At 36.9% G+C, this 17,770-nt stretch overlaps 1 pseudogene across 1 annotated transcript in view; it reads left to right on the forward strand.

Annotated features, from left to right (window-relative positions):
- The window catches only part of LOC146755637 (kinesin-like protein KIF20B), a 30,355-nt pseudogene extending 13,883 nt beyond the window's left edge, over positions 1 to 16,472 (forward strand). The window contains exons 15-28 of the transcript XR_014937961.1: positions 277 to 439; positions 1,596 to 1,863; positions 2,358 to 2,419; positions 3,937 to 4,132; positions 6,376 to 7,579; positions 8,020 to 8,158; positions 8,888 to 9,010; positions 9,407 to 9,568; positions 10,519 to 10,683; positions 11,318 to 11,437; positions 12,944 to 13,144; positions 13,583 to 13,663; positions 14,392 to 14,518; positions 15,059 to 16,472. The product of XR_014937961.1 is annotated as a kinesin-like protein KIF20B (transcript). The remainder of the gene's footprint in view (positions 1 to 276; positions 440 to 1,595; positions 1,864 to 2,357; positions 2,420 to 3,936; positions 4,133 to 6,375; positions 7,580 to 8,019; positions 8,159 to 8,887; positions 9,011 to 9,406; positions 9,569 to 10,518; positions 10,684 to 11,317; positions 11,438 to 12,943; positions 13,145 to 13,582; positions 13,664 to 14,391; positions 14,519 to 15,058) is intronic.
- The last annotated feature ends 1,298 nt before the right edge of the window (positions 16,473 to 17,770 follow it).

Consider the following 17,770-nt stretch of genomic DNA (forward strand, 5'->3'; position numbering starts at 1 on the left):
TGTATGACCTATCTTAGGCTGGATGTTGAATGTACTTTTTGTTTTAAATGTTCTCGTGGGTTGTCTAAGAAGATAATGGCTGCATAGTAGCTGGAACAATCATACAACCTGACTGCAAACTAGCAAAAAGATTAAATTCAAAACAACCCACAACTCAAAATGATTTAAAGACTAGTGCAGTTATTAATGTGTTGTCTTCCACTTGGATAGCTCTCACATTGAAATGAAGCTGTTAACTTCTGCTAATGGGATTTGTTGTGGTTTTTGTCTTCAAAGGGTGCAGCAGCACATACCGTTTAGTGAAAGTAAGTTAACACACTTTCTTCAGGGATTCTTCAGTGGAAAAGGGAAGATACACATGTTAGCAAACATCAGCCAGTGTGCTTCAACCTATGAAGAAACACTCAATGTGCTAAGATTCTCAGCTATTGCACAAAAAGTGAGTATGTTGTAGTCTATTTTGTTGATCAGTACTTATGATTTGCATTTAAAGAAAAAATTCTGTTCTTCTAAGAATATGAATCTATTTGTGTAGTATCTGTAGTGAATCTGGGTGTTTGTCTCCATACAGCAGTCAGGTTTTTTAATTTATTGTTTTAGTTGAGCTTAATTTTCCTACAGAGTTTTCTAAAAATCTCTACTGGGGTCTTTGTGTTTCTTTGGGGTGTGAGGGCAGAAGCATCTTCTGAAAATCTCATTCCTAAAAAGTATTCAACCTAACAAGAAGCAACTTGTTACATCTGGAGGAGATTTTATGCTATTTACTTAATTTTTCTCTCTTCTCAAAATATGATCCCATGTAGGAAAGCAAATCCAGCTACCCCATATGTTGCTGCTGTTGTAATTTTGAATATTGTCCAGTTCAAGTGTTGACAAAAGAAGTGGAGCAGTAAAGAGTTTGAAAAGCTGTGTTATGGCCATCAGATGCTTCAGTGGGAAAGTGGGGGTTAAGCGGAATGGGTAGGAGTGAGTGCTATGATATAACACTGAAGAAGTTAAGCTGTCAGATCAGTGCTACAGTCTTGATGGAAAACTTTGAAGTGCTGAGAGTTTGTGTTTGAAGCACAATTGATGGATGTGTGCCCTTGGATTGTGGCCTTATCTGAAAGAGGTTAAGTGTGAAAGTAGAGGGAGCAGCCTATGAGGGTGATGTGGCGCTGCAAGACAAAGAACTGAAAAGATGATGATCAGTTGCACTGAATGCAACTGGAAAGTCAAAACATAAAAAAAGCAGAAATCTATGGCTGCATGAAGTGGCAGTTCTTGTACATTGTTTGCCTAGTGAAACTCTTGAGGTTAAAAGCAGGATTGGAGTCTGCAATAACTCTTTTGTACTTTCTTGAAAACTGGTTTAAGTAGTGACCAAACATCAAATACTATAAAATATATTAGCTGTTACTAGAATGCCACTTATCTTCCCCCCATATGAATCACTGTCATGTTGTATGTGAATTTGTGAGGTGGGTTTTGAAGCTGAAATTAAAAACTTCTTGTATGGCTGTCTTCATAGTGGCTATCCAGACTATCTGTAGAAATAACAGCTATTATGTAGTCAGCTATTCACCAGTTTTAACTGATTATAAATTACGTTTCAGGGTGGAAAACATAGCATAGTGCCTGACACCTGTGTTGATCCTGAGGGCATTCTTGATTCTGTGCATTATGATGTCATGGATATTAAAGAGCAAGCTGAGGCAGCACATAGTTCCATTGTATCCCTGGGGGACCCAAAGGAAGATACTGGCTGGTTTGAAAAGCAGCTGGAGAAAACTAACTTTGAACTGATGGAGACCAAAGAAGAGCTAACAGAGAAAAACACCAAACTACTTAAAACTGAAGAAGAGCTGATGCAGAAGAACAAAGGTGAGTTATGCGATGTGAAAGGTAGAAGACAGAAATAGTTCATTAATATAAAATAGAAATAACCAGTTTGAGTAGGAATTAGAGGAGATGTTCTACCTTTGGAACCATAGCCTGTAGATAAATGATAGTTTGTTCCTTGTGTATATTCAGGTTCAGCAATTCCACGGTTTTTGGTTATTTCTTTTCTTTTTTCCCCCTCTCCTTTAAACTGCAACTAGCAGCTTTACGCTTTCGTAAGTATGGGGTTAAATGTCTAAATCTTGATTTTTACTTTTATATTGTAATCTCTACTCTTCTTTATGTCTTGTTGATGCAATGTTTTCATTCCAAGAAATATAGAAAACTTTTGAATCACTCCCAATAAGTGAAGACCACATGCAAATTAATTAATCTGTTCAAAAGCTACCTAAACATTAGAATATCTGGAAAAATTGATTACTTAATAAATTATCTATTGGCTACTTATGTAATACAACCTTTTCTGTGTGTTACAGACTTTGAAATGCAGATGATTAAATTAGATGAGTCTGTTGAGCAACTTAAAGAAGCAACTGAGGTAACTTTATCAAGATGTTGTGTAAAATTGTTTTAATTAATTAATTAATTAATAGCAACTTGTGGTAGCTTAAAATGCTATTCCAGTAGGCTCAATTAATAGATTTCTTACCGAGCTTAGCTTAACTGAATTTGCCTTTAATGCATTGTGTAATTCAGCTACTTAACACTACATTAGAAACTGATGACTGAATTTTTTTTATTTTTTATTTCCAATCTCAATCAAGGTGCAGAAAGATGACATTATTACAGAGCTACAAGACTTAAAATCTCATTTAGAAGAAAAAGTAAAAGATTATGTGAGTTTTACACATCTCCGTATCCTTATACAAAAAAAGAAAAACACTAATTCTATGCTTGTAATCAACACATTTTTGGAAAACTGATTTTCTGTATGTAGCTGGTACTCGCTTGAAATTGTAAACAATTCAAATTTATCTGAAGGTAGTTGTTGTTAACACAAACAACAAAAATATCAGCGTGTTCCACTAACTCCTGCCTCACACTCCTACATCAGAGGAAGAGCAACAGTAAAAGTATGTTGAGTAGAGTTGGAAGTACAAGTATGAATGGTCAGGATATCTCCACGTTCTATGCAGTCCATAAAACTTTATCCTGACTAATGTACTGCGAGCTACTGAATATGTGAAGACTAGCTTGATTAAGTATGTGTGCATACCACTTCTGGTGGTTTTTGTTCATTTTTTGATGTTTGGTAGCCTGAAGTAGCTCTGAAAACATTTATAGTTAATTCTGTCACTCAGATCTCTAACCTTGTAAGCTTAGCAACTTGACCCTTCTAAATCTTTGACTGTCTGCATCACTGCAACTTAGTATTTCCATGGTATTAAAGCTGACTGTGATGAGTAGTCATGTCCTCACCTATTACTTCTTCCAAGAACAAGGCTCCAACTCACACTATGAGATTGTGTGGCCTGAACACTTCTGAGGCTTTTCTTTTCATAAGCTACTAAAGATGAATAATCAGTCCTTGGCAGTGCCAGCATGGCTTAACAATCGTCATCTTGTAAGTAAGGAAGCTTCACTTGTGGTCAAGGACACAATCTAAAATATGCGTGACAGAGCTGACTAAGCTTTAAGGTTGGATTATATCTGTCACGATGAAAGTGATTTTAGCAGCTTAGCAGAAGTGTGATGTGATGAACTTGTATGAGAGCTGACCATTTGCTCTTTGACCATGTTTGTAATTTTGTTGACTTCTTGGAAACAGGAAATTCTTTGATAAACTGGTAAACTCTTGATTGTGTGCAAGTCTTTTACTTTGTAACCTGCTAGGCTCTTGCTTTCCCTTGTATACTCTACCGAGTATTGCACTTGTCATTATCTGAAGGTGTACTTGTTCTGTCTGCTATTGAGATTTGTAACTGATGTCTATAGAGTCACCGGGTAAATATTTTAGCTGTATGGTTTTGTGTAAATATTTGCCTACAGAAGATTACTGAGACTTAAGTGCTCCTTTTGTTAAGCTTCAATGTAACTGATCTTATATCAATACAGGAAAAGACTACCTACCATTTAACTACCATTAAAGCAGAACCGGCAGAAGAGAACACTAATAAAGGAACTGAAAGCAGCCAATTTTCAGTGCTTTCAGTTAAAGCACTGAAACAAGAGAAAACTGAGTTGGAAGTGGGAAGAAAGCACAGTACTGACGAGGATAAGCCTACTGTGGAAGAGCCACCTCCAAAGAAAGGTACAGTTTCTTCCATCGTTGAACAGGGTGTCTTCCAAAACAATAAATTGCTTCCTATTCCGGATAGGAAGCAAAAGGCTGTGAAGCGCGTACCTTATGGTATAAGGAGAAAAGCCACTGTGTTAAACTGTAAATAGAAGTAACTGTTATGTAAATATCCCTTTTTCAGAAGGTCCTATGCTGTTCATTTTTGAATGCTTAGGAATAAAAGTTTTTTGCACTATTTTTTTCCTTTTTGCTGCTTTTTCCTCATCTGTTGATGCACTTGCAGATTTCATAGTTTCTTAGTTTCGTGCGGGTTGGAAGGGACCTTAGAGATCATCGAGTCCAGCCCCCGGGATTCGAGCCTCTGTGTAGCAGAGCGGCACTTCTACCACTTGCGCCACAGGGGGGATTCGAACCCAGGGCCTCCAGTGTTGCAATGCGGAATTCCTACCACTTGCGCCACCGGGGAACACATTTGTCCCTGCTGCCTTTATTTGGCATAAATATTGAATCCTAATGTGACCACTGAATGGCATCACATATAAGCATCTTACCAGAGACTGAGGGAGGGATGTGGACTCCTCCATACTCCAAATAGTAGTGGGTTTGTTCTAATCATATGACCAAAGCTCTCATTTAACAATTAATGACAGCAATGCTCCACATAGGAATTAAAATGGGTAGCTGATAGTCACAATGTCAGCATGAAGTTTTCTGTTAAGATGTACTGAGTATTCAATCATGTTAAAATTTTCTTCTATTTGTGAGTATTAATAGCGTCCAATTTCAAAAACCGCTTAATATATATTCTTTAGCTATGTTAAATATACACAGTAGAACAATGAGCACAGGTATGTTGTGCTGGTTCTTTTGTAGAATTAGTTATATAAGTAGCACGAGCAAAAGTGTTTTAGGAGATGCTAGGTTATCTCAGCTTAAAGTTCAGGGTATTTACACCATTCTCTGAGCTTTTATGTCTTGTTTCCTATGCTCTGTAATAATGCTTTTTCCCTACTTCCTGTGTAAGGAGCTTCTAGACTGAACATTACACATCTTCTCCCTAGTCTTATTTATCTTGCTTTAGTGCTTGCTTGTTGTTTTCAGCATAAAGTGTTTAGATTACTTATAAATCATTTTCCCTTCACTAGTGTTGCTGGGAGCAGCAGTCAAAACCAAAACCTGGTTTGGGGTGGAATACGCCACTGCTGTTTCTTCAGTATGACTTTTAAATCAGTTGAGGGCTGTATATAAAACTCCTTAGATGAGTTAAGAGGCTGTTTCCATGCAGTACATGTGAATCTGTATGTAATGCAGGCTGCACGTGGGCGCTATAAAATTCTGCATTTCTGTAGTTGTAGTAATAAAAGCACTGTACAAGAATCACCATTGAATATATTGTTGTGGTGACCCAATCCCTAGTAAGTCTTGACTTATATTTATTTTTTTTAATACTTAAAGTATGCATATTATGGAATGGACGTAACTGGATTCTAAAGCAATGATGAAATACAGCAGAAGTCGCTTTTGATAGAATAAAAATGCATGTGATTTTAGCTAATTGCTCACCAGTTAAAGAAAAAAACAGCCCCAAGCTAATGGAATATTTATGGAAACTTGAATCTGCAAATTTGTACAACTTTATGAGTGAACTTTATATGCAAAAGAGTAAGTGTGGACAGAAGTAGGAATCCTCATATTTTGTTTAGAGATCAACTGAATAAGAGAGACAGATATCAACACTTAAGTGATCAACTTGTCCAGGGTTTTATCTTTCTTTTGAAAGTAAGAGGACTGTGAGTTGGAATGAAATTTCTTAGAGAACTGTTTATCTACCATTTAGATGTAGATGGAGTGATTCCTGGCTGCTTTATAGGGATTGCTGAAGCACGGAAGATAGAAAGAATATAGCTGTGAATTATCTATCTCGTTCCCATGTTTCTTAAATCTAATTAGATTTTCTACTGGTGTGGAGTGGAAGGTTTGAGTAGTGCCATGGTAAAAGTGTTCTTCCAGACTGAAAACCTTTTGCTGTTAATTCTGTATAGAAATCTGAGGCACCTGATTACGTGTTCAGAGGACTTTAATTCCTTCACTAGTATCAAATACTATGTGATGTGAGGGCATGGCTTGCATATTACGACAGTGTTTCACTTAGAAGTTGCTACTTGGTGTTGTGAACTGCTATGTAATAATGATTTTAATCAATCTGAGCTACATTCCTTTTCCCTTTTTTGTTTGTTTGTTTGTTTGTTTTACAGTAGTTGTAAATGAGAGAAAGAAAAAGAACACTGTAGAGCAAAAGAAAATTGAACACATGAAACAAAAGTGCTCCACGTACCGAAAGGAAGTACTAGCACTGAGGGAAAGAACTGAAATCTTGGAACGTCATTTAGCTCTGCTTGAAGAACAATGCAGCAGAGAACAAAATAAAAAAGAAGATTTCAGTAAGCAGGTAACAAGCCTGTGTATTGAGCTTTCTTTTTCTGAAGAAACAGCTGATGCCCTCCGTGAACAAATTCTGCAGGGTCAAGCTGACTATCGGGGAATTGCTTCTAAACTGGATGAACAGAAATCTATAAATATGACACTTGAAAACAAAAATGCCCAACTAACTAACAACATAGAAGTTGCCAAAGAATATATAATTGATAAAGTGTCACAAGTAAAAAAAATGCGGACCAAATTAGATGAATTATACAAATGTCACTTAGAGTTTCATGCCATCGGTACTGACTTTGTCAGTGTAAAGGATTCCTCAGACTCAGAAAAAGATGAGCCAGGGACATCTCAAATTAGTTCTGCATGCATTCAGTCACAGACTTCTTCCATCTCAGATCTTGTGCAGGACCTCTCCTTTAACTATAGTCTTGAAAGGATTTGGGAAGTATGCAGAAATATTGTTGATGTTTCCTCACAAAAAAGTCAGCACATCAAAGCACTGCTTCAAGACAATGAAAACCTAAAGGCGGGACTGAATAATGCTGAAAATCATAATCGTCAACTTGTAACGAAGCTATGTGAGATTACAACTCACACTAGTCAGGAAGATGATCTTGTGAATCAGTTACATGAGCAAATAGAAAAGAAAACTCAGGACTTTGAAGAAAAGACTGCAGAAGATCAGAGAGTGATTGCACAATTTCAGGAGGAAGTTGCCAACTGTGAGGTAAAAATAAGAGAGCTTGAATATCGCCTGGAGGTTTCCAAGACAATGGAAGACAATGTGTCAAAACTCAATGAATTACTTAAAGAAAAAGAATCTATTATTGTTAATCTAGAGACAGTTACAGCAACTCTGCAGGAGAAGTCTGCTAATGCAGACAAAAAGGTTGAAGAGTTAAGTATCAATGAAGCAAATCTGATTCAAGAAGTTATGCAGCTGAAAAACAGCTTGGAGCAGATGAAACATTCTCTTCGGGAAAAGGAAAAGAGTGAAATGGAGAAAGTGCAACGTATAGAATCGTAAGTAACCACTGAGTTAACTTAGAGCCCTTTGAGAATGAACTAGAGTTAAAAATAGTTAATGGGAACATCCCTTCGACTTAATGCATTTGCATGCTTATCAATGGCCAAACTACTACTTTAGGATGCTTTGGTATGCTACTTGAGTTCCAAGGGAAAACAGGAGTGTGCAAGGAAATAAAGAATAATATGGGGATTTCTGGTGGTTTTGTTGTACATCCCTCAGAATAGCATCTGAATAATTTATTGCTTCAGCATCTGATTATGAGAAGCAAGCTGAAATTCAAAAGTAATTGTTTAAATCTTGTCACTGGTCTAGATAGATTTAAGAGTCTATTTACAAATAGAAACCAACAGGCAGGGCATGGATTAAGCTGTAATTGCTGTTTCCATGAGATGTGTAACAGTAATGTTCTTTGTCTCTTTATTTTTATCATAAGGCTAGAAAATATTCTTTCTGAGAGTTCTGCCCTTGTACTGAATTTGAAAAAAGATTTGCAGAGGAAAGAAGAAGAGTATGCAGATCTAAAAGGCAAACATTCTGATGCCGAGAAACAAATTCAGCAAGTACAAAGCGAGGTTTGTAGTCAACTGAGCTATTTTTTTCTGTAAGATTATGCTTGGCTTTCTGCTGTTAAAACTTCTCAAACTTTAACTATGAAGCTGGAAATTTCACACTAGTGTGACTAGCAGCAAATCTTAGGTAAAGTTGCCATTGAAGCTCTAGAGGGGACCACAAGTTAAAACATGGTTTCGCATAGATAATGAACAGAGGAAAGTAAAGTTGGTTGGTAGTCTGGAATAAGGTTTGTGAAGAGAATAGCTAATCTGCCTCTGGAGGGGACTTGTTATTATCTCTAAGTTACTGGTGACTTGCCATTGGTATCCGTGGTAACTCCAAAGCCTAAAACCTAAGTCTTGTGAAAAAACGCTGATAACTGGGAAGAAGAATGCTATTTACTTGAAGAGAAATAGACTAATTTCCAGAGGCTCTTTAATATAAGCATGTATATTTTTTTTCTTCAATTTCAGCTTCAGTGATGTTAATAGTTAAAATTTAATTATTAAACAAGTAGATATTTTAAAACCCATTTTGCAGGATCTTAGTCTGAAAGTTTATTGGGTGTGCTTGGGGTGGAAAATTGAAGCTTAAAAATGAATTCATGTCTTCCTTGGTAACCTTGCACTTGCTGTCGTTTTCCTACTCAGCACTTGTTTGTGAATTCCTCTTTATTTAACAAAGAAGTATTTGGCCAGGTTGGATTACAGAAGTCTTTTAATGAACCGTGAGCTGTGCTTACATTACAGGTGTCCACGATGCGTTCTGTGGAGGAATCCCTCAGGAACAAGATGGAAGAACTTGAAAGGATTAATAACCAGTTTAAGGATGAGCTGGATTATAAAGACTATACTATCCAACAACTTAAACAGGTATTTTTCTTGCATCATTCATTTAATAAAAATTAAGAGCACCTTTTCCAAGCAACAGGAAAAAGGTCAAAAAAAAAAAAAATTGGAGCAAAATGAAAGTGGCCAACTGAAATTAGTGGTAGACCATGAAAGATATTCAAATAATTAGTTACTACAGAGCACTGGCAGATTGCTTTAAATACAATAATCTGCATAGTAAATACATATATAATACATGCATATAACCTGATCTTGTTGAGTGACATCACGATATGTTAATTGAAATGTCTTACCATAAACTCTTTTTATCAGCTTGAATCCTTATTTACGCTATATGAAAAACTTATTAATTCTAGTCTGTCTTAAAGATTCTGCTTGTTTCTACTGTGTATGCTTTTCTTTCAACATGAAATATAGGAGCTGGAGGAAAAGGACCATAATCTTCAAAAGTGGCGTGAGGAGAGAGATCAGTTAGTAGAAGATTTGGAAGAACAGCTCAAAACTTTGGCTTCTAATGCCATACAAAAAGAGACAGAAATAGCAGAACTGAGACAATCTGCCTTAAAGGATTCAAGCAAGGTCAGCTCTCCTTTCCTCCTACCTGATTAGCTACCCATAAATTCTGTAAGACTCCTGTACCTGCTCTTTGTATTCTGGGTGTGGTTCTGTTCTTGAACACTGTCGTATTGACATCATGTGCAACTAACCAAAAAAAGCACCAGCTTTTATTTTTGTTCTTCAGAAACAGAATTTCTGTTAATTACTAAAATTTCAAATTTTTCAGTATTTCAGATAAGCAGATGTCAGTTTGATGCTTATGATCCTACAATCATACTGGACATCTGTAGCTTTTTCTGATAATTCACAGCATTTCCGGATCCCAGGCTAGGCTCAATACTCAGACAGTAGTTCTGTCTCAGGTTTCTTACTTTCTTTGCTTTCTCTGAGGTAGTATCTACAATGGCATGAAAAGACAGAAGGGGATGTGGAGAGAGATTAAGGGAAGCATCAAAAAGCAGAGGGGGGATGATCTCTGGAAGTTGCATTTCTTATTTCAACATCCAGCTTTTAATCAGGATAGCCAATCTAAGCCGTAGCATAGAATTTCAGAAGCTAAACAGAAGACTAAATGAGTTGTGCTCTTTTGAGAATGTTTGGATTCACTTTCTCTGAGAAGAAAGATGTTCTCATAGCAAAACTTCCCCTACAACTGCCGACTTTCTCACAGTACCGAGGATTTGGGAACAAATAAAAGCTCGGGTTATTATATCTTAAGAGAGATGAAGGCTGAAGCACATAAGTAAAATAGAAGAATCAAAATATATTGTATTACAACTTCCCAGGCAATTCTGTGACTACTGCACTTGTAACAGTGACCGTACAAATCCGTGAAATGTTACTGTTCTTGAATAGTTAAGTGTTCTAGCCTGCAATTCTAAAACTGATGCTACTAAGTAATTGCAATACTGCTTGTGTGTGTTAATTCCTTTTGCCAATCCCACAACTCAGCAGTTTTTACTGTTTATTAGGATAATGCAACTGTGATAGAAGAGTTAAGAAAAGAACTGGCTGACAAAGATGACTTTATAAAGGAATTAAAACAGCGCATTAACCACAGTAGCCCTCAGTGTTTGCCAGAAATACCTTTACTTGAAGAAAGACAAAGTAGAAGGAATGACTGTTTAAATGAAAAGGTATGATTATATTTAAAGAAAGTCAGTACTTAACATCTTGTTAACCCCTTTTTGTTCTTCTGTTTTCCTAGGAGATACTGGAGCTGGAATCATTTTTCTTAGCATATAGTCCTTTAACTACATATTCAGTGATGAGTACTTGTTGGTTCTTTTTGTCTTCCACTCAAACATGAGCTCTCATCTTCTCAAAAATATTTTATTTACTAGAACACCATCTCTCTGTGTACATTATGGAACTTTTCCATGCAGTTTTCCATGTATTCGTATGTGGATGCTGAAGATTAGGCAGAGGTTTAGCCTTTGGTGTTCTAACATAGCAGCTGTGAGCGTGCAGAGTATGGGGGGAATGGATGACAAAACGACCAGCGTTACAGATTTTGTCCCTAAATAATGTCTCGCTTTCTCTCTTTTGGAGGCAGAATACTGCCTGAGACTGTTAGTGAGATCCAGTAGGGTGTATCTGAAGATCACACAATGAATAGATGTTACTACCTTCCCACACTTGTGCTGTGTTTCAGCTTACGTGTTCATGTGGCGTCTGAGCTTGAGGTTTTACACTGTAACTTTAGAAAACTCGAGATATTTTGGAAGTCTAATGCATAGCCTAATCTTTACTCCTTTTAAATATTTACAGCCTAGGAAACAACAAAGCAAAACTAAAACTGGAGAAAGTATTCCATTAAGATGCAAAGCTGAAGACAATTATTTTTCACATCGATGTACTAGGAGCCTCACTTCATTAAATGAATCTGAGGTTAGTATGAAACTTCAGATCTGAAAATGTTGTGATTGTATTGCTTTTGATAAGGAATGAGTAGGAAAAGATCTCATGTTCTCTAAACAATTCCCAAGTTTTAATTTATTTATCCCTTTCAAGGTGATCTGATCACCTGTTTTTATAGCCTTTGATAGGAATAAAAGCTGTTGAAACAATTGTGTGATGAATTTTTGTCAGGTGCTGTTGAAAACTCTCCTCATGTTAATGCTTATGAAGTGGCTCATGATTAGATAAGTTACTTGGAAAAAATTCATGGAGCCACTGAAACGGGCACAGCAAATTGAACTTATTTTCTTCCTCTGCAGGATTTCTGGATATTGTTTTGTTAGCAGATGATGTTAATCATTCCTATATAAGTTTTTAATTGCTAACTTTCATAAAATAGCAGTTACATATATTTTAAAAACAAAGTATTTATTAACCAACTTAATTCTTGGAAATACAGTGGGTGGTGATACTCCATTCAGATTCTTAGCAGAGCCTGATAAAGTGGCTCTGACTACTTTTTGTCTTTCTACAATCTTTGGTAACTTTTTGAGAGGAAGAAGACTCCCCTCAGGGGGTCGGAACAGTGTAAGTAGTAAAAGCTGCTAGTCTGTGTTTGGGACACTGGAGTTTGCTAGTTACTAGCAGCAGTAGAAGCAGCCATCTACCATTTTCTGATGTCCCCAGCAGCCTGTCTTCCATGTGTTCAACCAGCATCTGAACTCATTTTTGATATGCTAGCTGAATTCCTGCCATAGAGAAGGAGGAGTCCAGGTGATCTCAGTTCTGACTTTGTTGTTCCTGTTGAGAAAAACAGGATTGGGTGGATTGTGGACAGTAAGTGCTGCTGGGGAAATGCATACTGACATTTCCCTGTCACTTAGCTGTGCATTTGCTGCCATTTGACCATGAGCAGGTACATGATAGCCTTCAGCTTAAGTACGGTGTCATTGCTTGAATGTCTGTATTCTCTCCAGGGAAAAGATAGCAATGGAGTTCTTTAATGACTTGTACTGGGCTTGCACCTTGCCAGCTGGACCTTACTTATGTAAATAACATCTCTAGTGTAGAAGAGGAAGGGCAAATTCCCTAAGATTAAGCTGGAAGTTAATCGAACACTTGAATCAAATGCTCCTGTTCCTGCCCAGTTCTGATGCAGCAGAGTTGAGATGAAGAAAATCGTGTCAGTTCTACCACCATTCTCTATTAAAAAAAAAGTGTAGTTGTCTGTGCCCTTGAGAAAAAATGACTTGTAAAGTATCAGGCTCAGTTTAACATGGAGAACTTTTTTTGTGATCATAGATTGGAAATAATTTTAAATGTAACAAGTTCTAGGAAAGAGGGGTAAAACTCTGCTGTAACTGAAATAGACTCCTGTTACAAGTGTTCTTACAGCAGGAAAATTGAATGCTTACATATCCTTTTCCAGATGCTTTATAGCTTTTTAATCTCATGGCTACCTTAACACTTGCACTTAAAATTCTTCTGTGCTATCAGGAGCATTTGGAAACTGTCCTCGACTCTTCTGGAGTGTCCGCAGAAAATGGCAAAACTAGTCGGTTCCCAAAACCGGAGCTGGAAATCCCACTGACACCTCTGCAACCTGATAAGATGGAGATAAAGCAGCACGGCAGCATGATACCTTTAGGAGTGAAAATGCCTAAGGCAAAAAAGAAAAGAAGTGATGACATGGATGAGGTATGACCTAGACCCAACAGAAAACAAAATATCTGATGCCTTTTTACCATTCTCATTTAAGCATTAAAAAAATGCTATTTCTACCTCAGTAAAGTAGTTGAAGAATTTAATCAATGAACTGCTTTAATGAACAAAACTAATAGCCAAGCTCAGTGATAATGGTTTAAGAGAAGGGAATTTCTCTTAACTTCATTGTGTATTTTCTTTGAAACCTGTAGACATAAATCAGCTTTTTAGACATCATGAGATGTCTAATACTGATATATTAATGTCCTGTTTTTATAATTGAATGCTTATTTATTATTTGATTTACAGTGGAATAGTTACCACTAGCAAATACTTCCCTACTATTAGCAAAAGTGTTTAAAGTGTTCACTTTTGTGACATCAATTGTTCTTTCCAAAAGAATCATGGCTGAAACTTGTCTTATTTTCCCAGGATTTTGTGAAAAGTGAGAACACGAAAAATACAAAATCTGTCATGGCTTTTAATTCACCCTCTGCAAGTGATGAGAAAATGGTTGGTTTTTGTTCTAGTTTTGAAGCTAGCTTGGGACTTCCTGTAATTGTGTGGTCACACAAAAGAAGCAGTGTCTTATCCTTATGTGTATACCTGAATGGGAATCTTACATGCTTATGAGCTCTTCCTATTAAATTCCATAAGCTAACCAAAGGGCAAGTCAGTCTGTCCCCAGAGCGTGTAATGGCTGTACTGTGTAATGATTTGGAGGGAAGGATATTGCACATTGAATAGTTGAGAAGAGAAGCTTTAGTGTATTATCGTGTGCTTTTGTAAGTGAAGCCCTTGTATTAAACTAAGGTTCATATCATTAATATGCATGGCAGTTATTAAAAACAGATGTTCACATGTGATAGCAGTATCCTTGGCATGGTCAGAGTATGAGTAGTAGATTTTTCCCATCTGTTGTCTTCTGTTTTGTATGTTTGTTTATTTTATGTAATTAGAACAGCTTATGTAAGAAACAACTCCACAGCTTGGGAGCTACTTTTAAAGAAACTACTGCCTTATTAAGAAACTTTAAGGAACGTATGCATTGAAATAGCTGAGATTTTGACAACTCCCTAAAGGGTGTAAAATTGTCTACATTACTTGCCGTTGTGGTATCATCAGCATAATGAACAGAGGTGTCAGTAGTAAAGCTCAAAATGTCAACTTAAAATAACGTTGAACTAAAATGAAGTTTAAACAATGCTCTTGTTTCAGATGTTCACATCTCTGTTGAACAGAAATCCGGAAAAGACTACTTCCTGAGAAAGCGAGTACATGCTTCAAGACTGACTAAAAAGAAGGATGAAACACTGCAAAAAGTTGGAGATTTTATTCAAAGCTCTCCTTCTATTATACACTCTAAAGGTTGGTGTAGAATAAGTTTTATTCCATGTTTTCTAGACATTGTAGAATGGCTTGTTTCTGCTGTAGGCTATTAATGTATGTGTTCTTAGAGAACTTGTCTGCCATGTTATGTTGTCCTTTGATTTATGAAGTAAATGCATTTATTCGTCTCTTCAGAGATTCATTATTACATTTGTGAAAACCTACAAGTATACAGAGAAAGTTGGTTCTGTCTTGTGCTTCTGTCAGCACAAAAGTTAGGCCTGTTGTTTAACTCCTGCTGAAGTTTCTGACTTCCAGCGACTTCTGAGCCATGATTGTCTTTCATACTCCATTTTAATGCGTGCTTTAATCTGCCGTACCTGAACCTATAAACAGTTTCAGCTATAGAAGCAATAAAGAACCTCGATGAACAAATACAATTTCTGAGTATTTTCACTTAAATTTTATGTGTCATTTATAAACCAAGTTTGTTACGAAGCTTTTTTTGCATTCAGTGATTTAAAGACTCACAAAACCAGTAAGTTGATTGGTTTACGTATCAAAAAAAATTTCTTCTAGCCAAGAAGCTGATGTCAGCAGTAAGTTCTCCTAAATCAAACGAACCTGAAAGTCTCGAAGAAGGAGAGACCAAGCCAAAACGATCCAAAAGGAAGCTGTATTCCACTGTCGTTTCTGGCCCTCTAGATATACCTGCTTCTTCGGTAACCGATTATACTGTAGTCTTGGCTTAAAATAAACTACTAAGGAGTCCAAACAGACTGGAGGTTTCATCTATTTGCAGGAGGAGGTTGAAAGTACTGAGGTATTTCTTTATTCTACCAAGTCATTCTTGTTGGTCTTCCTGCTGTTCTGTTTTATTTTGTCCTCAAAGATCTCTGTGTTTGGCTGGCTTACAGTTTACTAAGTAGGTGATGTAGCAATCACGGAGATGTCTTCTAATTTGGAGTCATAGATAATTTCAGTGTGTCGAAGTGGGATTATTCTACTACACGCTTTTCTAGAGCACAACTTAGACAGCTTTTTAGGTATGCTTAAACTATGATCTCCTGTCTAAGCCAACTTGCAAGGATCTGATGTGCCAGTTTCATGACTCTGTCGGCAGCTATTGTGCTAAGAACATTCTTGCTCTGTTGGAACTGCATCTTTTAATTATATTAGAGTCCTTTTTCTGTTCAGCATAGTGATCATTTGCCCATACTGTAATATCCCTCTGAATTTTTTGATGATTTGACGAATGATAGGGGCAGAAACCAAAATGTTATTTTTTTTGTTAGAGGATGAAGAAGATGAGACAATTTCTTCTCTCACTGTAGTTCTGAGAACATGGAACTGAACCGAGAACTGAAATTCTGGGCAAGTCATAGCTACAGGGATTGAGGCTAAAAATGTTTTCTGAACGCTTCATGTTTCACAAAACAAGTATTATAATACTCTTTTGAAAACAAGTATTTCAAAATGAAAGCTGCCTTCAGGCTTTCCTCAGATGTGTGTGCTTTTTTAAGATAAACAGGATTTTGTACATTCTCCATATTTGTTCCTTGTGATTAAGCTGCATTAAAATGATCTCGGTATCCCATAGTTTTCTGAATAAAATATAATAAGCAAATTCCATTCTGAAATCCATTTAGGGGAAGAAATATGTTTGCGTGGGTCAAGAAGAGCTTGTCAGTCTTGTGTGAAAAGATGAGTAACTTTTGAAATGTTTTCTTCAGGAATCTGAGGAACAAAAGAAGGAAAGTGATCATCTGATCATCAAGCGACGGCTGAGATCCAGAACAGCTAAAAAACCTTGAAGAAGCATGTTTGTTCCCCTTTCTCAGGACATACTTTTATCGTATTATTAAAACTGGTTGTTAATAAACAGTAACAGTTACTCCGTTGTGTTCTTAAATTTGTATATAGGTGTACAGTGTCTCTCTGACAGTTTCAAACTGACTCCACTGAGGCTGAAATAAATACAAGCTTTCTTAAACTGGGTTTGGATTTTATTGTGGTTAAGGGTTTATTTATTTTTGTCTTGCCTCCCCTGTATAGGAACAGTATCTCTAGGACTGATTGCTATTTACCCATTGTGCAGTAATAACTATACTTGTTCAGGATGGCCTGGCTTGCTTTTTCCACGTGACTGGTGTACTTAGCAGAACTCTGGCAGAGAGAAGAGCATGAATACACATTAATATTTATGTATACTTAATTTTTGGGCCTTTTTAAAGAATTTTCTTTGGAGAGAAGATGGTGCCAATTCCTCAGTGTGGAAGAAAGGTGCTTTCCCTCACTTGTGCAAATTCAGCTTTAAATTAATAAACTTAGAAAAATAAACCCAATACATTTGGGGGGAATTCTAATATCCCAAATACTGATGGGAGTGAATTGCCTTAAAAGCAGCTGGTGATAGAACAATATACTGATTGTATTTAAAAAAACCCACAATCGTACTATTTGTTGCTGTGCCGATAAGCTTTCTCCTTGCTTGTAGGCTTGTGAGATCCAGGTTTGCAGAAAACAATCTGTGAAAAATCATGGGAATCATGTCGTTTTATGCTCAGCAATCTCATTAAAAACTTGAACTGACTTTTAGAAGCTTTTCTCCATGGTGTTAGCTGGACAAATCTGCATGTGGATGTCAACATGGAGGCTTTTATTGACCTGGAGTAGAAAACAGCATTCGTACCTACCAGGTGAGATGGGCAGCTACTGCACAGGTACACAGAAGAAACTGATGGAAGCATAAGTACTTGAAATCACCCTCCCTCCTATTTATTGACCTATGTATGTGAATGCCGTGCATGAATGCCTCATAGCCAGATGTCAAAATGGAACAATGCTGCCTGAAGTGGTTGGTGACAATATGGAAGACGGTTCTGATTAGCTGCAGTTTGCAAATTACTTGCAAATATTTCATATCCAGAAGACTGCAATTTATCAGCCATGCGATATTGGAGGCAAAGTCATTGCAGGGGATGGGAGTGATCTACTTGTTCCAGAAGCTGTTAACAGAGCTCTCGTTGCTACTGGGTACATCATGATATACACTTAATTACACTACTTTTCAAATGGTATTTTTATTATGAGAACAGCCTCATTGCTGCCTGCTGCTGCATGGGAAAAGTAGTTGCACACTTGGTATAATTATATGTGGTTCTCTGCTGCAAAACTGACCTTTTACAAAATGTCACATGTGGTGTTTGGTGAGTCTCAGGCTTGCCTAATTCCTGTGCATTTTCATAAGGCACAGCAAGTGCAGAAAACAGGTTGCTTTGTTTAGGGAAA

Source organism: Coturnix japonica, chromosome 31 (assembly GCF_054131305.1).
Source record: "Coturnix japonica strain WE chromosome 31, WE-NBRP24, whole genome shotgun sequence".
In the NCBI taxonomy this organism is placed as follows: domain Eukaryota; kingdom Metazoa; phylum Chordata; class Aves; order Galliformes; family Phasianidae; genus Coturnix; species Coturnix japonica.